Source organism: Ambystoma mexicanum, chromosome 11 (assembly GCF_040938575.1).
Source record: "Ambystoma mexicanum isolate Mex_15411 chromosome 11, UKY_AmexF1_1, whole genome shotgun sequence".
NCBI lineage: Eukaryota > Metazoa > Chordata > Amphibia > Caudata > Ambystomatidae > Ambystoma > Ambystoma mexicanum.
In genome coordinates, this window is record NC_090934.1 from 387,230,931 (window position 1) to 387,252,856 (window position 21,926).

At 45.6% G+C, this 21,926-nt stretch overlaps 1 protein-coding gene across 1 annotated transcript in view; it reads right to left on the reverse strand.

Moving 5' to 3' along the window:
- The window catches only part of PTPMT1 (protein tyrosine phosphatase mitochondrial 1), a 401,721-nt gene extending 380,208 nt beyond the window's left edge, over positions 1-21,513 (reverse strand). The window contains exons 1-3 of the mRNA XM_069623099.1: positions 21,499-21,513; positions 18,069-18,114; positions 17,884-17,992 (exon numbers count right to left, since the gene is read on the reverse strand). The gene's annotated coding sequence lies outside the window, so the exon portion shown is untranslated. The remainder of the gene's footprint in view (positions 1-17,883; positions 17,993-18,068; positions 18,115-21,498) is intronic.
- Between the last annotated feature and the right edge of the window lie 413 nt (positions 21,514-21,926).

The following is a 21,926-nucleotide window of genomic DNA, read 5'->3' on the forward strand; positions in this document are numbered from 1 at the left end:
TATTCTATCTGAACAGGTTGGGAGTGCGAAAAATAATAATCAGAGCAACGGGAAGAAGAATGACTGGGAGTATTCTGATGGGGAACAGAAAGGCGAGGATTCTGAGAAAGATGGTTTCTGAATGCAGCGGGGTGAGTAATGGATTCCTCAGAGGCGGAGGGGATGATGGAATCTTGAAAAGGAAGTTTATCGGACAGAAGGGAGGTCGAGTTGATACACCCCCTAAAAGCTTTGGGGATTTCGTCTTCCTCATCAGTTTCTCTGATGTAATACCGCATCTCACTTGGCGCAATCTCCCAAGCATAACCCCTGGTTCCCCCATCCAGGTGATCCTCCCTTGCTCGTCCACCCCCAGGGCTGGGATTTGAGAGCTCTAGCCCTGACCTGGCCACCTAAATAAGGGTTTCCCAAGGTCCAGTAGGTTTCTCACATGAGACATTCCAATGTTGCATTTTACCTACTTGTACCTGCCTACTTGATGTAGCCCCCTCACCATGTGGAGAGGCGTTCCAATGTTGCATTGTACCTGCATACTTGATGTAGCCCCCCTGCAACTTGAGGTGAGGCTTTCCCAATTTGTGCACCCGCTCCAATGTTGCATCTTACCTACTTGTACCTGCTTACTTGATTTAACCCCTGTACCTTGAGGTGAGGCATTCCAATGTTGCATTTTACCCACTTGTACTTGCATTCTCTATGTAGTCACCCGCACCATAAGGGGATGCTTTCCAACGTTGCCTTTTACCTACTTATAACTGCATACTTGTTGTAGCCCCCTGCACCATGAGGTGAGGCATTCCAATGTTGCATTTTACCTACTTATACCTGCATACTTGATGTAGCCCTCCACACCATGAGGTGAGGCTTTACCAATTTGTGCACCATGTGGTGAAGCTTTCCCAATTTGTGCACCCATTCCAATGCTGCTTCTTGATTTTCCAGCCCTGCACAGTGTTTGCATCTAATCTACACTTGCTTTTACATTTTCTCATCCCTATACTATAAAGCATTTAACCTACCTGTAACCACTGGATTTGACACCATCAGCCTTGCGCTGGGTTCGTCAACCTACCAGTTATTGCAAATTTTGAATCACACAGCCCCATACTGTATTTGTTATCTTACCTGTCTGTAACATGCTTACCTGTACTCCTGCAGTATCCCCCGTACGATGAGGCGTGGCTCTGCCAAAGTATGCTTTCGATTCCCTTCCACATGTTGTAACTATTATGCGTTGCCTTTCACTTTATAACATGTTCATTTTGCACTTAATGAAACTGTTGCCGTGAAACCTGAGGGTCTTGGGTATTCCTATAAATGCTATAATACATACAAAATAAATAAGCATTGCCTATACTAGGCTTAAAAAGCTCCATAGTTAGAATTACCCAAATTGTTGCTTTAAAGGTGCATAGAAGAACATGTCTCAATCAAAAAGCAGTGCATTCCCAAATACATATCTTTATATAAAGTAAATTAACCCAAGCTGATGGGCAGTAGGCCATCAGATCTAAATAAATGAAAGGGATAGGTCCTTACCAGGCTGGGTTTTTATTTATCTGTTGCATATGTGTAGGGCGCCTATACAACAAATGGTGTTTCAAGGCGCCGCTATCATTAAAATTAATGTCGTACCTCGCCGTCTTTATTTCATGCTTTACCAATTCAAATACTAATTGAGGCATACAAAAAGCAGTATTTTTCACTTGATTTGGAAAGGGACAAAGCCCAGAGTGAACAGGCAGGCGCTTATGCAATCTGGAATCCAAGGAGAGGTGGGCTATGCAGATATCTACAAATACTATGTGGTAGCTCAACTTGTAATAATTGTTGAATGGATGAGAGAGAAATCTGAGCGGCAATGGCTCCTCACCGAATAAGCAATTTCGGAAACTATGATCTGTTCACAACCATGGCTAGGGATAAACGAGAGAGTACACTCCTTATGAATCAATCCTGTCACTAATTATACCCTCAAGACATGGAATAAGGTGGTTCCTAGATTTAACCTTACGCATGCCTCTCAACTCACATGGTTTTGGCGGGTCTCACTCGCCCTGGAATCCGTTCTCTCATCGCCAAGCTCCTTACACGTCCATTTATTCAACGGGCTCTCACTCTCCCAAAACAAACTTGTCTCTTTTCACCCGCCCAGGAGATTAAAAAGGTTGAGAGGTATACCTCAGCACCTTACCCTCACCCAGAGCTTCCAAAATTCTGCATTTACACCTGGGTTACAAATGGAAGCCTTTGACTCTTGAAAGCATGGAGTGTCAAGAAAGGTGGTGGGGGAAGAACGAGGCATCTGGAGCGTGGTAGGTCTGGCATTGCGGAAATGGGCAGTGTGAGAAACTCATGGTGACACAAGTAAGACAGACACAAGCGATCACAGTTCAAGGGTCTTTTTTGAAAAATGTAAAAATAGTATACAGGTTAGAAAAACTATAAAATCTAAGCCTATACCTAAAACAGGGACAGGTGTCGACCATCAAATGAAAAAAGGCAGTCCTAGTGGTGTCGCATCAAATGAAATGGCCTATGCTAAGACAACATATTGCCAATTCCTTACACTAAATACAAAGTGTGTGAGGGTTAAGTTTCAAGAAAAGAAAGAAGTGTTCTCAAAGAGTGAGTCAGGATATGGTGGCTTGGGTCTCTCTTCCCCACGTTTTAGCACAGGTTAGGATGGGAGCTGGTGGAGCACAGTACAGTCTCAGGTTTCTCTGGCACAAGATGACAGTTCCAATGGCAGACAGTCTCGGGCTTCTCTGGCATGAGACGACAAGTCAAACGGTAGGTCTCAGGTCTGTCAATGGCCAAGTCTCATCTCCTTAGAAAGTCTCTTGCCTTCGGGGCCTGATGTATTCAGATTACCATCAAAACAAAGGTTCCTTCAACAAATGAAAGTTTGTTACCAATATTCATTGGGTGATGGGTTCACCCCTGGGTCCCCCTCTTCTGAGATGACCCCTCTAAATTGTATTTCAAAGTTCAAAGTGGGTGACAACTTCACCCCTGGGTCTCCCCTCTTCTGGGCTGACCCTCGTCAATTATAATCCCTTGTTCAGATAGGGTGATGGCTTCACCCCTGGGTCCTTCTCTTCTGGGCTGACCCCTCTTTACTTTTAATGTACTTTTAATGTTCACTTTTATACAGTTTATGCTTTACAGTGTAACAACAAGGTACAATAATGAAAGAAGCATGTTTACAAACATGAAACAAACCAGTGATACAGTATGTAGAACAATTTACTTAAAAGGAGGGGGACAGGGGGGATAGGAGGTAGGTGATGGGGGTTACAATGTCTGATTTGAGGTCGGCGGGAGTGGGGGGAGAGGAGGAGCCCCCTGGTGACCTCCTACGTCCCCTGGTGGTTTCAGTGTACAATTTGAGTTCAGCAGGGGGGGGGACAGGAGGTATGAGGAGGGAGAGAGGTAGGGAAGGCGAGTCAGGGGGGAGTGGAGAAGAAGGGCTTTCAGGGAGGAGCGGAAGGATGAGTAGGTAGGGGTGGAGCAGATAGGGAGAGGTAGGGAGTTCCAGTGGAGGGGGGCCAAGAGTTGTACGGAGCGGATGCGTGAGGAGGCACATGGGGCTGGAGGTACAGTGAGAAGGTAGAGATCAGCTGAGCTGAGAGAGCAGGAGGGAGAGTAAAATGAGAGGAGGGAAGAAAGAGAGGCGGGGGCGAGGTCATGGAGAGATTTGTAGACAAGACAGAGGAATTGAAATTTGAGTTGTGAGACGAAGGGAAGCCAGCTGAGTTGAGAGAGTGAGGTAGAAATAGAGTCTCGAGGGCCAAGAAAACATAGAGTACGGATAGAGGAATTGTAGATGGATTTTAGGGGAGTCAGGTGAGAGATAGGGAGTCCAAAGAGGAGAGAGGAGCAGTAGAAGAGGCGGGAGAAAATAAGGGAGGAGATTAGGAGTTTAGAAGCATGGAAGGTGAGAGAGGAGCGGATCTTGCGGATGTTAAAGAGGTGGTGCCGACAGGCACAAGAGGTTAGAGAGATGTGGTTGGAGAAGGAGAGAGAGGAGTCAATGTGGAGGCCAAGATTGCGGGCATGGGTCGAGATGGGGAGATTGGAAGGGGGAATGTGGATCAAAGGAGGAGGGGAAGGGGAGAGAGTGTTAGGAGGGAAGAAAAGCAATTCGGTCTTGTCCGTATTGAGGGTGTCATGATCACTGCTTCCAAGGAGTCAGGAACAGCCCAACGTCCTTGGAAGCAGGCCCCTAACCGTTATCTTAGGCACCAGCCGGTCCCCACTAGGACCTTTTGGACCTTGTCCTGGCGCCGGTGGCACCAGGCTCATCAAAGCCATCTGTCCCGGCACTGGAAGTGCCGGGCTCATAATATGTATGAAGATGCTTGGGTGGACTTACCTGCAGCAGACCATGCTGCTTACTTACCAGCCACATAGGAATCCTCTGTGAACAGGAACTACTTTCTTACCTGGGTGGGGCAAGCTCCACTCCCTGGATACAACACGGGAACTCTTCTGGAACTGGAACTCTTTTCTTACCTAGGCGGGGCCGTGGAGGAAGACGCCTCATCACTCCAAGGCTATTTAAACCACACCCGATTGAACAAACGTGCTTCGCGTTATTCTGCATCTGCAGCAGAACGCTCACCGAGTCTGTTCCAGCCTTTCTTCCTTCCGATCCTGAACCTGCAAGAACAATACTTACCACTCCTGTATCCAGTATTCAGCAGCACCTGCAAAGACAAGAAACAACAGGTTAGCACTGCAACCTTTACACGCAGCGCTTTCCTCACCTGATCCATCGGCAGCGAACATTTCTTCACGCCGCACCTCCGCCTGTGAAGACAAAAGCATTGTTATTACTTACCGGCACTCCGCGAATTCCGGATTTCTTCAACGCTGCAACCCAGCATCTGAAAGACAAACAAAGAGACATTAGACAGGTATTTACCCACGTCCATCGCGCTCGCCACAGTAGAACGCCTGCAAATACTCCGGCGTTTTCCAGCATCTCTTCAGCACGAACTCACGCTGCAAGGGAAAAGAGACAGTTAGAGCGCTTGCATTTACTTACGCATTTCCAAGCGCTTCATTCCAAGGCTCTGACTCCAACTTCGGCTCTCTTCACACCATCTCCTATCTCAAGAGCCCTGCAAGACAAATAGGAAAAAGCATTATACAGAGTCCTGTTCTATATTAACGTGCCCACGCACCTAAAGACTAAAAGGACTAAAAAGGTGTCCAGAAACTCACCGCTCGTGCAGTTAACGACGGTAGCGATCCTCTGATGTCAAGAGGCCTATGTTTCACCAGTGAAGGAACTGGCAACGGCACCCTGCACCAGACGCAGATGGAGAGTCCAGCATTCACCTATCTAAGGTGAGCACGTTGACCTGGGGGCTCTACGGAGAAGCTAAGAAGAGAGAGAGTGAGAGAGAGAGGGACATTCAACAACCCAGATCATTAACCCCCATATTCTTTCACCTGCAGAAATCTCACTCTTCGAGTTCGACACACAGTGCGAAGAGGTTCGGCCCCAGAAGCAAATCGAGTCCTGCACATCACCTTTCGGGTCACAGACACCTTCCTGCCAAGACCAGCGCCTCCGTGGGAATCAGGTGAGCGTTACAGAGGGAAAGAAAATGGGATGACATCCAGTTTTTTATGGCCGAAAGGCAGGAAGAAAGAGTGTGGTGGATGTCGGATGTGAAGGAAGAGAAGGAGAGAAATAGTTGTGTGTCATCAGCGTAAAAGTGGTGGGAGATGCCGAAAGAAGAGATGATGGGGCAAGAAGGGAGGTATGGAGAGAGAAAAGAAACGGTCCAAGTACGGATCCCTGGGGGACCCCGTAGTTCAGGGGGAAGTTGGAGGAGGTGCGGCCGCCCCAGGAGACAGTGAAGGATCGATTGGAGAGTTAAGAGTAGAGCCAGGAGAGGACAGAGCCTTTGAAGCCGAAGGAGTTCAACGGTTTCGGGATTTACTTTCCTTGCTTTCACGCCAATTCAAGAATCAAAGTCTTTCGATTGTATGGGGCTTTTGCTAGACCCTCACCTATGACCACTTTGCATTCCTTTGGCGGCCTTTCTATGGCCTTCTGGTTTCTGTAGTTTCTCAATATGGGGCTCGACCAGAGTCTCTCGAGTTAGCATTCACACAGTACTGTTTTCCTTCTGCAGCTGGTCTCCCCCTCACACTTTCAACAGTTCCTTTAAAGTTCATTAGCTTTGTTCAAAAGGTGCTACTTTGTGATTGTCACGCAACACAGCCCAGTGCTTATCGATTCTACCCTTGACTCTCCAGCTGTGATAAACCGCTGGGCTTTTGGCTTCTCTGGAGTCAAGGTCGGTACCACATGCGCAGGCGTTTCCTCTGCTCCACCGTATCAACATAGGCTGGCCCTGTGTACCGTCCACACCTGCACCATGACACTTGGGCTATTGTCCGCGGTCTTAGATTCCCTTCGACAAAGGTTCTGCAGGTCTGCGATGAAAAGAGCAAGGTTCTTTCTCTCCTTGCTTCCTGCTGCCTTTTTCCTTTGTCGGAACTGCCACCTTCATTTAGCCAACTCGTACAGTCTTTCATATTTGCCTTTCTCGCCTTGCTCATTGTGTGCTCGTAGGCTCCACTTTGTATCCCTGTGGGGAAGGGAAAGGGCCATCAGGTGTGCATGATTGGAGTCAATTTCCTGACTCGGCCTGACCCTGGTATTGGTACTGGGGCAAAGGTGTCAAAGGAAGGAAGATACCGCGTCTCACCCGTCAGTGTCCCAGTCCCCGAGGACCCCCCATCCATGTGATCCTCCCTCACTGGTCCACCCCCAGGAACTGGATCCAATAGCGATGGTCCTGTTCTGGCCACCAGGATTACAGATCCCGGGGGACTAGCTAGAGAGACACCTTCAGGTTTCTTACATACCCTTCCTCTATGCGTTGTAGCCACATTTGTTTCACAGGGGAACTGGGAAAGAAAATCCACATTTTCCTGGTCTTTTCCTTTCCTGGTGTTCCACCGTGAAACAATAGGGTTGTAGGTCTAGAAACCATTGCATCACCCGAGGGTTGGACTCTTTTCATTGGCTAATCGAAACTAAGGGTGAGTGGTCGATAACTAAAGTAAACTTTCTTCCTAATAAATAGTACCAGAGATGGATAATGGCCCACTTGATGGCTAGGGCCTCTAGTTCTACCACAGAGTAATTTTTTTCAACTGACTGGGGATAACATGCGACTGGTTAACAGTATGGGGTGTTCTAATCCATCACAGACTTGGGACAGAACTGCTCCTAACACTGTAAACGAAGCATCCATCTGTAACAAAAACTGCTTTAGAAGTCGACTACCTTTAGGATTGTGTTTTGACATAGTGTTTGTTTCAAGACGTTATAGCATACCTCGTCATCCTCGCTCCACTGAAGTTTCTGGGGTTCAGCATTTTTAAGTTTATCTGTTAACCATGCTGTTTTCTCAGAATATTTGGGGATAAACCTATGGTAATAGCCTATTAACCCAAGGAAAGCTCTGAGCTCTCTTTTGGTCTTGGGAGTTGGAGTGTCCAAGACGGCTTTCACTTTTTCATGTTGGGGCTGTCCCGTTCCATTCCCAGCGAAGAAGCCAAGATATTTTATAGCGGATTGGGCTAGTCTGCATTTAGCTGAATTTGCAGTTAGACCAGCATTTCTAATGACTTTCATGATGGTATAAAGATGGAAAAGATGATCTTCCCAGGTCTTACTCATCAATGTAAGCCCAGCAAAAGTCAGAACAGGGTTGTAGAATGTTGTCCATAAGACGTTGGAAGTAGCTCGCGCACTGTGTAGGCCGAAAGGGAGGACTTTAAACTGGAATAACCCTAGGGGTGTTGAAAATGCAGTTTTTTTCCTTAGCTGGCCCATATACAGGAACCTGCCAGTATCTGTTTGTTAAATCTAGGGTTGATAGGTGGCTGTCCCTAGTTTATCAATTAGGTCATCGATGCTTAGCATGGGCTATTCATCGAAGTCCAATATGGTATTGACTTGACGGAAGTCAATGCAGAATCTCCAGGACCGGTCAGGTTTAGTGACCAACACGATAGGAGAGGACCATGGGCTTGAGGAAGATTCAATGATATTAGCCTTCAACATTTTGTTTACTTCCTCAATCACTATCTGTTTTTATCCCTCTGCTAAACAATAAGGTTTTAGGTGAACTACTTTTCCTTTAGGTGTTCAAATATAATGATAGGTACCTTTTACTCTTCCTGGTTTTTCTGAAAATACATTAGGGAAGGAAACTATTACGTCCTTCAGATCTTCTCATTGTTGGCTAGATAACTCGGGTGGAATTAAGTCAAAGGTATCTATATCTTTGGGAACCAGGTAAGCTAAAACTTTAGCATGGGTGGGTGAAGGGTTTTCTTTCCTCCCTTTCAGACAGTTAACATGATATAAGTGTGGACTTTCTTTTTTCGGTCTTGTTGGACTACTTTTTATGTGCACGTTCCCTTTCTTTATTTTATCTTATAGGGTCTTCGCCACTTGGAGACCAGTTTGTTCTCTGAGGTGAGTAAAAGGACTAGTACTTTCTGTCCGATAGAAAAAGATCTTAAATTTACCTTTTTGTCAACTGGCCTTTTGCTGGTTTTGGGCCTTGCCCAAGTGAGTACAAACTAAGTCCTGGAGTAATTTCATATGTTCTCGCATTCTAGTGGCGGTTTGAGATTTTGGAATGGGGGGCCTCCTTGCATTGTTCCCAAGTTTCCCAGAGCATGTCTAGGACATCTCCCAGTTCATTTCCATAAAGTAGCTCAAAGGGAGAGAAACCGGTGGACGCTTGGGGGGCTTTCCTCACTGCAAATAGGGCCCATGGGATCTTTCGGTCCCAGTCCTTCCCGTCTTTATCTACCAGTTTCCATAGAATTAGTTTTAAGGTCTTATTAAATCTTTCTACCAGACCGTCAGTTTGGGGATGGTACATAGAAGTTTGCAAGGTGGTAATGTGGAGTAGATCTTTGACTTCGGCCATAAGGTTACTCATAAAACTGTACCCGATGAGTTAGTATTTCCTTAGGAAAACCAACCCGGGAGAAATATGGTAGAAGATGCTTTAAGATTTGCTGTGGTGTATTATTTTGCATTGGGAATGCCTCGGGATATCGGGTCGCATGATCCACGATCACCGGGACATACTTGTTCGCCAATTTAGATGTTTCCAGTGGTGCTATTACATCCATGACAATTAGTGAGAAGGGGACTTCTATAATTGCCGGTGGGTTCAAAGGGGCAGGTAATGGAATGTGTGGGTTTGTCTTTTGACATATCTCACAAGTTTGTATGAAAGTTTTGATGTCAGCATGAATGCCCGGCCAATAAAACGTTCCACTAATATGCACCTGTGTTTTAGTTCATCCCAAAGGTCCTCCCGTGAGATGGGTAGGTTCGATCTCTAGCACAACCTTTCAATGACCTTTAGGTATTACTACTTGAGTTTATATAATCCCTCAGGGGAAGTTTCCTTCCTGTAAAGTAACCCTAGTTTTATGAAGAAAAAGGGACTTCCTTTCTCTAGGCCTTCTTCTTCTGGGATTGCTTGTAGAAAAGTTTCAGCGAGGGCTGGATCATTTCGCTGTGCAAAGGCTAGGTCGGGATAGATGGGTGTTCCTCTACTTTCCTTTCTTTGATGGTAAGGGATTTATCAGCTTCTCCAAAGCCTAAGTTACCTCTGTCTGTGTCATCTGGTTGTCTTTCTTGTAGTTGAGGGAAAAGAGCTCTCTCCAAAATTCCCTGGGCGATTTGGTCTCCCGACGTACCTCAAAAAAGACTTTGCCATGATTCCGTAATAGAACCTTCACATCCCCTCGGAAGTCAGGATCAATAACGCCTGCTAAGACGTCTATCCCGAACTTCCATGCTAAGCCAGATTTCAGGGCTAATCGTATGTAACATCCCAGAGGGGAAATCAAAACTAAATCTGTAGGAATCATTCCTCTTTTCCCAAGGGGAATGGTAGCTTCCCTACTGCTACAGATATCAAATGCTATTGATTTCTTGGTGGCAATGGAAGGGTTGGAGGCGGCTACGTTTTTGAAATTATAAGGTTCCCCAATTTGTTTCAATTGAGCTGGATCCCACAGCTGACACCATATGTGAGAAACTCATGGTGCCACAAGACAGATACAAGTGATCACAGTTCAAGGGTGTTAATTGAACAATGAAAAAATTGTATGCGGGTTGGGAAAATGCCTAATCTAAGCCTATATCTAAGATGGGGACAGGTGTCAATCATGAAATGAAAATAAGGCAGTCCTAGTGGTGTCAAGTCAAATAAAAGGGCCTATGCTAAGAAGTCCTATTGCCAATTCCTTACACTAAATACAAAGGGTGTGGGGGTTAAGTTTCAAGAAAAGAAAGAAGTGTTCTCAAATAATAAGCCAGGATGCGGTGGCTTGGGTCTCTCTTCCCCATGCTTTAGCACGGGGTAGGATGTGAGCTGGTGGAGCACAGTATAGTCTCGGGTTTCTCTGGCATGAGACAACAGTTCCAATGGCAGACAGATTCTCTTGCCTTAGGGGCCTGGTGTGTTCAGATAACCAACAAAACAAAAGTTCCTTCAACAAATGAAAGTTCGCTCCCAATATTCATTGGGTGATGGGTTCACCCCTGGGTCCCCCTCTTCTGGGCTGACACTTCTCAATTGTATTTCAAAGTTCAAAGTGGGTAACAACTTCACCCCTGGGCCCCCCTCTTCTGGGCAGACCCCCATCAATTACAATCCCTTGTTCAGATAGGGTGATGGCTTCACCCCTGGGTCCCCCTCTTCTGGGCTGACCCCTCTTTACTTTTAATGTTCACTTTTATATAGTTCAAAGGTTTCGGGATTTACTTCTCTTGCTTTCATGCCAATTCACAAATCAAAGTCTTTCGAATGTACAGGGCTTTTGCTCGACCCTCATGTATGACCACTTTGCATTCCTTTGGCAATCTTTGTATGGCCTTCTGTTTTCTGTAGTTTCTCAATCTGGGGCTCCACCAGAGTCTCTTGAGTTAGGATTCACATGGTGCCATTTTCCCTCTGCAGCTGGTCTCCCCCTCACACTTTCAACAGTTCCTTTAAAGTTCATTAGCTTTGTTCAAAACTTGCCACTTTGCCATTCTCACGCAATACAGCCCAGTGCTTATCGATTCTCCCCTCGACTCACTGGCTTTGATGAACAGCTCAGCTTTCGGCGTCTCTGGAGTCAAGGCCGGTACTACGGGCGCAGTGTTACATGGTCAGCTGCAAGCTACCGGTAACACCGGCGGGTTACCGCCGACCTTGTAATGAGGGCCATTGTGATGATTGCTATAGATTTCTATTAAAGTAAAGTAGGGTTGGAAAAATACCTATCTCACCCTATCATTATGAGTGTTTTCCATGCCTCAATGAAACTAAAGGATGTCTGTGTCGGAATTTCCAAAAAATACAGAGTTCTCTGTCCTGAGTCCAAAATATTATTCTGACCCTTACAAGTTAAACAAAAAGAAAATATGCAAAGGGTTAACGTTTTTCACTTGGCATTCCAATGTTCCAACACATAGCTCAAAAGGTACACAAATAAATAAATAATAAAAGTTTGACAAGGTTTCACAATCCTCAGGGGGGTTGTCCCCCTCCCCATAGTCCTCAGCTTCCTCTCAGCTTCTCACCATGGCAGAGAGAAAGAGGATGGATATCTGACAAAACACAAAATTCTCTGTCTGCAGTACACCCCAGAACCCTGATATTTTACTCTCTGCCCAAAATTCATCAAGGTCCCCTCCATCCACCCGGACGACCCATAGTTTCAGACACCAACGGCATCTTGCAGCTACTCGGCACATACTTGGATTGCTTTATACAACCACTCATACAAAACACTGATACATACATCAGAGACATCACACACTTCCTCAATATATTGCATGGCCTTCATGTTAACAGTTAAGGCATTCTCTTTACTGCAGACGCACGTAGTGTGAAAACCTGAGGGTATTCTACCAAGTAGACCTCAAGAATCCCTTATTTAGGTAGCCAGGGAAGGGCTGGTGCTCTCAGATCCCAACCCTGGGGATAGACGAGCGAGGGAGTATCACCTGGGTAGGGGAGCCTGGGGTTATGCTCAGGGTAATTCCACAGGCGAGACGCGGTATCATACCAGGGAAGAAGGCAAGGAGGATGAAGTCCTTGAAGCTTTTGTAGGTGGCTCCTAATCTACCTCCCTTCCACCCAACCAATCTCCCTTACCCAAATCCAACAATCCCTCTGTATCTGGTAAACCTATTAGGAACTCAAACCCTGTAAGCTACATCTTCCAGAATCCCTGTCTTCCTGTTGCCTACCCAAGTACTCCTAGTCATTCTTCTCTACGTCCCTCTGATTATTTCCTGAACTCCCAGTCTACTTTAACAAAACACTACCGTCCCCACAATCCCCCCCCCATTCATTTCACAAACCGTACCAAACTCACCCTTCCAAGCTTACAAAACCCCTAGGATGAGGGATATCATTTCTTATGACACCTTTACCCCATCCTGCTTAGCAGGATACGTAGAAACTCTAACCCCCCCCCCCCTTTCTGACACAAACACTTTTTTACACCGTGAAAGACAATGGACTAACACCAGAGCTGTTTACCTAACATGTCTAGACATGAGGGTCAGGCAGAATCAGGCAATGGGCAATAACTACACACACCTGACGGCCCTTTCTCTTCCCCACAGGGATAAAAATCAGAGCCCGAGAGCACACTTTGAGAAAGGCAAAACTCACAAGGAAGCAGCTATTCCAGGACGGCAGTTCAAACAGAGGAGAAAGGTGGCGAAATCTGAAACGATGATAAGGAGAGAAGTGCCCTTGCCCTTTTCAACCCAGACCAGCGAATCCTCCGTGAAAGGAATTATAAGACCGTCAACTACAGCTGACGTGTGGTATAACAGATGTCAACGGTGCACGGGGCCCTCCCACTCAGATAACCAAGGAAGGGAGATGCGCTTGCTACCGTGGTACTGTCCTTGACTCCAGAGACAAGATATGCCAACGAGTTCAGCACAGCCGGTGAGTCGGGGGGAGAACAGATAGTAAACCTGTGTTGAGCGAAGCTTGCAAACAGCAACATGATATGAGTTGAAATAACTTGTGAACAAAGAACTTGTATGTTACTGAACTTTTAAGAAAGCGCAGGGAAAGACCAGTTTCATAGTGGTCCGGCACGACGTAGGTCTCTACCCAATTTGCGCCTTATTTTGTGTTGTGCCTTATGGTCGCCAATCGACCACATTTGACCTGTGCCTTTTAAGTACTGTGCCCTATGGCTGCCACTAGACTTTACCTAATTCGTGCCTAATTTGTGCTGTGCCTTATGGTCGCCAATCGACCACATTTGACCTGTGCCTTTTAAGTACTGTGCCCTATGGCTGCCACTAGACTTTACCTAATTCGTGCCTAATTTGTGCTGTGCCTTATGGTCGCCAATCGACCACATTTGACCTGTGCCTTCTAAGTACTGTGCCCTATGGCTGCCACTAGACTTTACCTAATTCGTGCCTAATTTGTGCTGTGCCTTATGGTCGCCAATCGACTACATTTGACCTGTGCCTTATTTTTGTCACTAGATTTGCGCCCTGACCTGTGCCCCTGCCCCATGGCTGTCATCAGGTATAACACTGCCCCAGCCACTCTATATACCTCATTGTGCTACTAGCTGCCCTGACATACCTAGAAGACACACTACCTAGCCAGTCTTCTACACTCGCCTAGTTTGCCACAGTTTCGACCACACAGAACCTAGCCTGGTTCTCGCCTAGTTCACTTAAACAGCCAATATACAGGTCCCTTTACAGACCGCTTAGACCTCTTTGGCACCATTCCACTAACTACACGCCTTTGCACGTAACCCAGTCCACATCCATAGCTCGAACCGAACTTGCCTACCCCTCATCTCTGCCCACTTCCAGTATGAAATTCACCTATCACCAATCCTTACACATTGCTCTGAGCCTCCTTACCACCATGGCATTTGCAATCGCGGATTCACACCCTGCTAAGGACAGAAACATGAGACTGAGGGCAAGACTGTCCTGTCTTCATGAACCATCTTCCTACCACAACCACAGAGGCTATATCAATCCATTAAACAAACGCTCGCAATACCCCAAACCCACCACCTCTCGCCCTGCTCCTACAACTACTAACCAGCCATCAATACAAAGAGATGCCCCTACCAAAAAAAAACAACCCTCCTCAACTCAACCTAATAGTACCCTATCAATAATTGGATCTCTCATTAATGCAAGATCCTTGGTCGCCCATGCTACCGAGATCTCGGACACCTTAACCAATGAAAACTTAGACCTATTAGTCATAACCGAAACTTGGCTCCATGATGCAGCTGGCCCCGCCATCATGCTAGCTATACCTGATGGCTACCAACTACTAAGAGTCGATAGACCCAACACTAAAGGAGGCGGCCTAGCCATCATTCACAAAGCTACCTTACCCATCAAACTTGCGTCTACCCTGACATTCTCATCTTGTGAACTCCTTACTGCCAAATTGCACCTCTCTTGTAACCGGACTCTCACCCTGCATGTTATCTACAGACCACCTGGACCACTGGGAACCTTTGAAGACGACATAACCAGCATTATAACCAACAATACTAAAGACCACGCCCAAATACTACTATTGGGAGACTTTAACCTGGGCTTTAATGACAGCAATGACAAACATGCCCTATCTGTCGCCTCACTCCTGAATGACTACGCCCTATCTCAAAAAGTCTCCTCCCCTACCCATATCAAAGGTAGAACCCTTGACTGGGTTGCTGATCGGAACTGTAACATTAATATTACCAACATAATACCACAATCCTGGACTGACCACTACTTAATTGTATTCAATGCCACACTAGACCTTATCCGACCTAAACCTATACTCATGGCCCCGCCACTTCCCACCAGAAGTAAAAAAGATATCACATCAGAACAAATCCTACCCCACCTTCTCCCTACTCTTAATAACTTAGACAACATTATAGACCCTACGTCGCTTGTAGAAGCTTACAACAGCTCCATGATCAAGGTACTAGACTCAATCGCCCCTATCAAGTTGCGCAAAAGCAAACAACTCTGTCACCTTAACAATTGGTTTACGCCACACCTGAAAGACCTTAGAATCCAAAAAAGAAAGTTGCAGTCTATCTGGCAACACTCACCCACCGAGGAGAACAAAACCAAATTAGCCACCCTTGCCAAGCAATACAAAAAGGAAATTATACACACTAAAAGAAATACCTTCAATGACAGAATCTCTAAAGCTAAATCAGACTCCAAGGAGCTATTTTCCATCCTCCGTGATATGGAATCACCCATAACCTCACCTGATAACACTCCTAAAAACAAGTCCTGGTGCACTAATATACAAAATGCCCTGGCGGACAAAATTAGCTCGCTCCAATCTAAAATTGCTAACAAAAAAGCTTCCTTGCTCCTGCCAACTGAACCCATTTTGCAACCTCAGCTCCTCCCAAACCTATCTAACACCCCCCACCTATTTAGCTTCAGAAAGATATCCATATTGGAGACAGAAAAAATCATACTATCTCTAAAACCTTCCAACTGTAAAGGTGACAACTGCCCGGCCCAAATTATAAAAGATGCAGCTCGAGACCTTGCACCCTTCATTTCAAAAATCATTAATGCATCCTTTAAGTCTAACCTAGTACCGAACAACCTCAAACAATCCTGGGTGCTTCCCTTGCTAAAAAAACAAACACTTGACCCTGCTATACCAACTAACTACAGACCCATCACTACTGTCCCTTTCTTACTTAAAATCATAGACACAGCAGCATACCTGCAAATCCAGGCCCACTTAGAAACTAACAATTTACTAGGATCACGGCAATCTGGCTTCCGCCCCCTTCACGGCACTGAAACAGCCTTGATTGACCTCAAGACCCAAATTGACGAGCTGAAGGACAATGGTAAAACTGCAATGCTACTCCTCCTTGACCTATCCGCGGCCTTCGACTTGGTAGATCATGCAGTCTTATGCAATCACCTAAGTTCGGCCGCTCATTTCTCAAGTGATGCCATAATGTGGATACAATCCTTCCTTGCAAACCGGACAATGAGAGTCTTCTCACCCTTAGCAGCCGCTGACCCCATACAAGTTTCATGCGGTGTTCCCCAAGGATCATGTGTTTCTCCGACGATGTATAACATCTTTACTAAGCCCCTGTTTGACAAGTTGGACAGACTGGGTATTGTCTACACTAATTACGCAGATGACACTCAGATTCTAATCCCCCTTTCGGGTAACTTCTTGGAAGACACGGACTTAGTAAATAAGATATATCTCCTCATTCAGGCTTGGATGGCATCCCATGGCCTCTGCCTGAACGACGACAAGACGGAGCTACTGATCATTGGCTCAGCGTTGGCTATCAAAAAACTTGACCCTAACTATGCCTCATTCAACATTGACAATAACGTCATTAAAGTGATGCCTGCAGTCAAAACCCTCGGGGTCTATCTTGACTCAGCGCTCACCTTCAAAAAGCAAACGAACTCGCTAGCATCCTCCACGGCATATACTTGCAAATTGATCCGAGCATGTAGACCTTTTCTAACTGAGACCAGCTGCATCACATTAGCCAATGCTCTCATCATATCCAAGTTGGACTACTGTAATGCCCTTTATGCAGGTTCCAACAAGTATATCCTTGACAAACTACAAACTCTCCAAAATAACGCTATTAGAGCAGCTTTAAATATTCCTAACAGAGCCCACATCTCCACCTTTAGGAAAAATATCCATTGGCTAAAAATCAAAGACAGGATCACCCTCAAAATACTCTCCCTCACATCCAAATGCCTCAACAACATTGCCCCCCCCTATCTGGCCAACAGAATCCACAAGAGAACCTCTAACCGCCCTACTAGAATGACCAACGCCTCCACCTTAATGATACCTAGATTCAAAAAGAGTACAGCAGGCGGCTCTAGTTTCCCTATCATAGCTGCGCAAACCTGGAACAAACTCCCCTTGGATCTCAGAATGGACCAACCCTACTCTAGCTTTAGACGTAAAGTCCTCACTTGGATCCGTGCCAATGACACTTAACTCGACCTCCCCACATAGACACTAGATGCCTGCAACCAGATGAATGACATCTGACCAACTTGACTGAACCGCAGTTCCGCACCTCTTTATTTTTCTTATTTCCTTTTTCCTCTCTTTCCCTTGCTCTCTCACTTTACCTACCGTTGACCCAACGTGAACTGTATAAACCATACTTCTCTTGATTTAACTGTGAACTGTATAATGTGTTTTCCTCCTGTAACCAAGTTCTTAAGCAATCTTGTACTGTTTGCGCCCAGCTACCCATTCGGGTTTGGTTTTTGCGCTATATCAAATAAACAAACAAACAAACAAACAAACAGGTGTTCATTTGAAAGACTCTGCTGGCTGTTTCCCTTTTTGTTGAAACTACAGATACCAGGAAGCCCTATGAGAGCCCGACGCAAGAGGTCAAAGTGGTCATACAAGGGTTGTGTAAACCCCTTATACGATTGAAAGTCTTTGACACATAGTCAAGAGAAAGCTTGGGGAAGGGAGCCCCACTTTCTGATGAACTGGGAAATTGCGAACTAAGGCAAGGATGAACCTGATGGAAGGATGCTAAGAGAAAGCCTGACTGGGGCTTAAAAGGAAGCCTGACTGAGGGTTTAAGAGAAAGCCTGACTGGGGGCTGGAAAAAGCTTAGGGAAGTGAAACCTGCAAGGTATTACAACTAAGTGAACTGTGTTAAACTGGCAAATGTGAACCCGGCTGAGGGATGCCCACGAATGAGAGCAAAATATAACACCCCGTAAACATTGTGTTGATAAGTGTGAATGTTACTCACCGGACGGGAGTAGTCAAGACAGTAGACCTGGACAGTGTGACTGGATGGTTGATTGAAGAACTCGGGTTGGAGCCTCCACCGAGCCTCCTCTCTATGAGCGAAAATGCAGCTGCAAGAAAAAACACACGGTTAACCAGTTGACACTATTAACATTGCCAATAGTTAACAACAAGCAAGGAACGTACCTGAACAACTCAGTCCCCTGATTAACAACCACGTACTGGAATCTTCCTGCAATTGCAGAAAAGGAGTTAGAACTTATCCTGACTATGGGCCTCATTACACGGTAGGCGGTAAGGGTTTACCGGTATTTTACCGGTACCGGTAAATCCTTACCGCCTTACTACGAGGTCCCTTTGCGGGTTGGGGAATTTAACACCTGCTTTTTGCAGGCGTTAAAAACCAACCCGCAAAGGGACCCAGGGAGCTATTTACGGTACCGCAATTTGCGGTGCCGTAATTAGCACCTTCCCCTTTCCCATTATGCCCTATGGGGCAAAAATGGGAATGGGGAAGGGCAATGGTGGAAGGCGGAATTACCGCCCCGCCAACCTTGGAATGGGGCGGTAATTCCCCTTTCCACCAAGGCGGTGCCGGTATTTTACCGGCATGAACCATGGCGCTAATTGCGCCATGGTTCTCCGCCTACCGTGTAATGAGGCCCTATAGATTAATAAATCAGAGACGCAATAAATGTCTTACCCCTAGGAGGTTAACGTTAGCTTATACTCCAGGATTTTAACATGACAGTACAAAATAACAAACGGGAATGTTAGTCAGGAGGCTAGACTCGGGCGGCACGAGGGACGCACTAGTTACGGGTAGGTGCACTACTGCAAAGCGTTCTTATGTGCACTTGTATAGGGAGATACCAGTTAGAGACCCTAAACAGCAAAGCGTCCTTGCGTGCACTAGAGGAGTCAAGGGAAGGTTTCCAAATGAGAAAGGATTTAGGGTCCAATACAAAATACCCAAGAAGGAAGGTCCCAATAGTGGATGATAAACAGTATGTTTCAATTCAGAAGCAACAAGAAAGCGTTGGAACACTTATAGAGAAGGACTTACCAAGAGCTGTAATCCTTTACTATGGTAGAACGTGTTCAGAGGCAGCGGTCCGCCTGATGGTTGGGAAATCTGTCAATCCGTAATACAGTGTTCCGACCGAGCCGGAGGTGGTTTGACACACTGGGAAATGCATACGAAAGTGCGTAGGATACAACTAAAGTAACAAGGCAGTCTGTTGAACAGGTAATCAGGTCGATACACGGGCGGGCAAGAATATAACAAAATCAGCAGGCAGGCAGTCCGTTTTCCAGCGAAGGTTTGGTACACAGAATAAAACCGAATTGAGGAATGAGCACAGATACGTTGAACGAACTGGAATCTGAAACACAGTAGCTTCAGGGAAATGGCGATGAAGACTGAACTTACAAAAGCTGGCTATAAATTCAAACAGAAGCAGCGCCCTTCAAGCTGCAGTGGCTTAAATCAATGAAGAGGTGGAGCCAAGTGACGCGAGGCTCAAATGATTGAGTGAAGGACTACAGAATCACTCAGGCTTTATGGGAAATGTAGGCTGAGGCCGTTCTGAATGGTGCTGCAGTAGCCAGCCTCCATGGCAGTCGCCTCTGTGACAGAAACAGCGCTGTAGAATGCCGAACACCACAGCAGAGAGCAATGGTTATGCCAGATGTCACTTTCGACCGTCTTCCCTGGAAGTAAGGAGAATGGGGCTGCTGTGTAGAAAGGGGTCGAGGTGTGACAGTGAACCCGTCTGAGGGATGTTCACAGTGAACAGTTATTTGATTTGAAAGGATATTGAGAGTCTTGAATACTACAGGTAATTATATTGGGAACAAAAGGCCGTAGTGAACCCTACTGAGGGAGGCCAACATTGCAAAAGGATCTGTGCCCAGTTGAGGAGGATCCAAGGGTGAAGGAAAATCACCTGACATGAAGAAAAACTGAAAGGAACTTTTGTGTTGTTGTTTATAGTACATCAGGTCCTCTGAGGCAAGAGACTTTGTGTAAAAGAGACTTGGCCACAGAACGCCCTGATATTTTGGAAATGAACTGGAAGCTTGTGCTGGAGAAGCCCAGGATTGTGCTGTGCTCGAGAATCTCGCCTTGCCCCATGCTAAAAACATGGGGAACGGAGACCCCAGTTATACCATCCTAACTCATCATTTTGTGAACACTTCTTTCTTTTCTGGTGAATAGTATCCCACACTATTTTGTAACTTAGCAGTAAGGATTGGCAATAGTATTTATTTTAGTATAGGCCCTTTTTATTTGACAAGACCCCACTAGGACTGCCTTTTTATTATTATTTGATGGTCGTAGCTTTCTCCCATCTTAGATTTAGGTTTAGATTAGGCGTTTTTCTCACCCATTTATACAGTTTAATAAACACCCTTGAACTGTGATCACTTGTGTCTGTCTTTACTGTTGCCACCATGAGTTTCTTACAATATCTATTATTCCTCAATACCCTACAACTTGGGCCAGGAAGCGGTTGAATGGGCACTCTTGAAGTCAGACGACTTCATGAGATTTAAGACCCAGCACTACAGCACTACATACAAGTCTCAGGGACATCTATGGGGGTGACCATGGCACCAAGTTATGCTAACACATTCATGTACAAATTTGAAACGGAGCATATCCTGAGACACCCCATCTGGCAAAATTACATCAGCTACTGGGGCAGATACAATGAAGATATCTTTGGTCCATGGAAGGGAACTAAAGGAAAATTCAAACTGTTTAGTGGTCACCTCAATAGTATCGATGACAGTATACAATTTACTAAAATTGAAGAATGGGAGAGGGTGCACAGCTCATTTCGCTTATCTTTATGGGATTGGTTTTTCTTAATGTTCACTTTAGTGTAGTGATGCTTAGTAGTGTGCAGCCCACTATACAGTGCCTCCGTGCTGGGCACACGTTATGAAATGAAAAAGAAAGGACCTAGGCTTGTTAGCCAACGGTGTGGCCCGCACACCTAAAATTCCCACTAGGGGTTAAATCACTTGTCTTATGTCTTTGGAAACAATAAAGTCTAGTTTCAAAGTTGTTTCTCATAAATATATTTATTCATGAAGATTTTCCTGTTGCTTATAATGACAACTGGTTAAACATCACCAAATTGTTTCATGCTGATGTGTTGGCAAATGGAAAACCCTATGGCTAATGCATTTCGGAAATGTTTCCTTCTTCAGAGCCAGGTTTCACTGCTGAATAATCTCACTGTTAGAGCATTCATTAAACATAATGTATGTACATATATGTTACAAAATTAGCAAAACACGGTACCCACAGGTGACAGACATACACATAACACAGAGAGGAGAGAACACATATCAGACTGTAAGTGACTTTTGCAAAAGAGGCTGCACGTTTTCCATATTGGTTTGCTATTGTTAAACAAAATATCATGATTTTAAAACATCAGTATTGTGAGTTCCCTTTGGTTATACCATGGCTAGTGTGTGTGACAAGTCCTTGTTATACAAAGTAGTATAATACTGTGTTGATGAAGGTGCTTAGTGCTATCTGTAGTTTGTGAGATAGTGCCTGGTGAGTCACCCTCCTTCACCCTGTCGTGACACTTACCTGAGGCAGATGGTTTCACTGCTCAGGTACAGCGTGAACATTCTGAATCGGCGTGCGTTCACAGAACGCTGCAAGAAAAAACATTATGACGCTTGTTAATCTGCATCTCCAATGGCCGCGGATAGACTGATCTGCTGGTCGCTTGTCTGTGTACAAACGAGTGATTACTTAGTTAGCCTGCTCTCACCGCTTACCTTTCGAGCGCATCCCGCGCTGATGTGGTTTATGCTCCAGTGGCGGATGGCTTAACACTGAGTTCCTGTCGCTGTGTGCATGTTAGGTGTTGCCGTGGCAACGTTGATACATAAAATGGCCATTTGCCTGGTCGCGTACCAGCCATATTGGTATGGGCAGGTACCGATGGTTGTGCTAAAAGCAATCTAATTACGGTTCCTTAAAGATAGATTGAAGTAAATGGGTTTATTGCG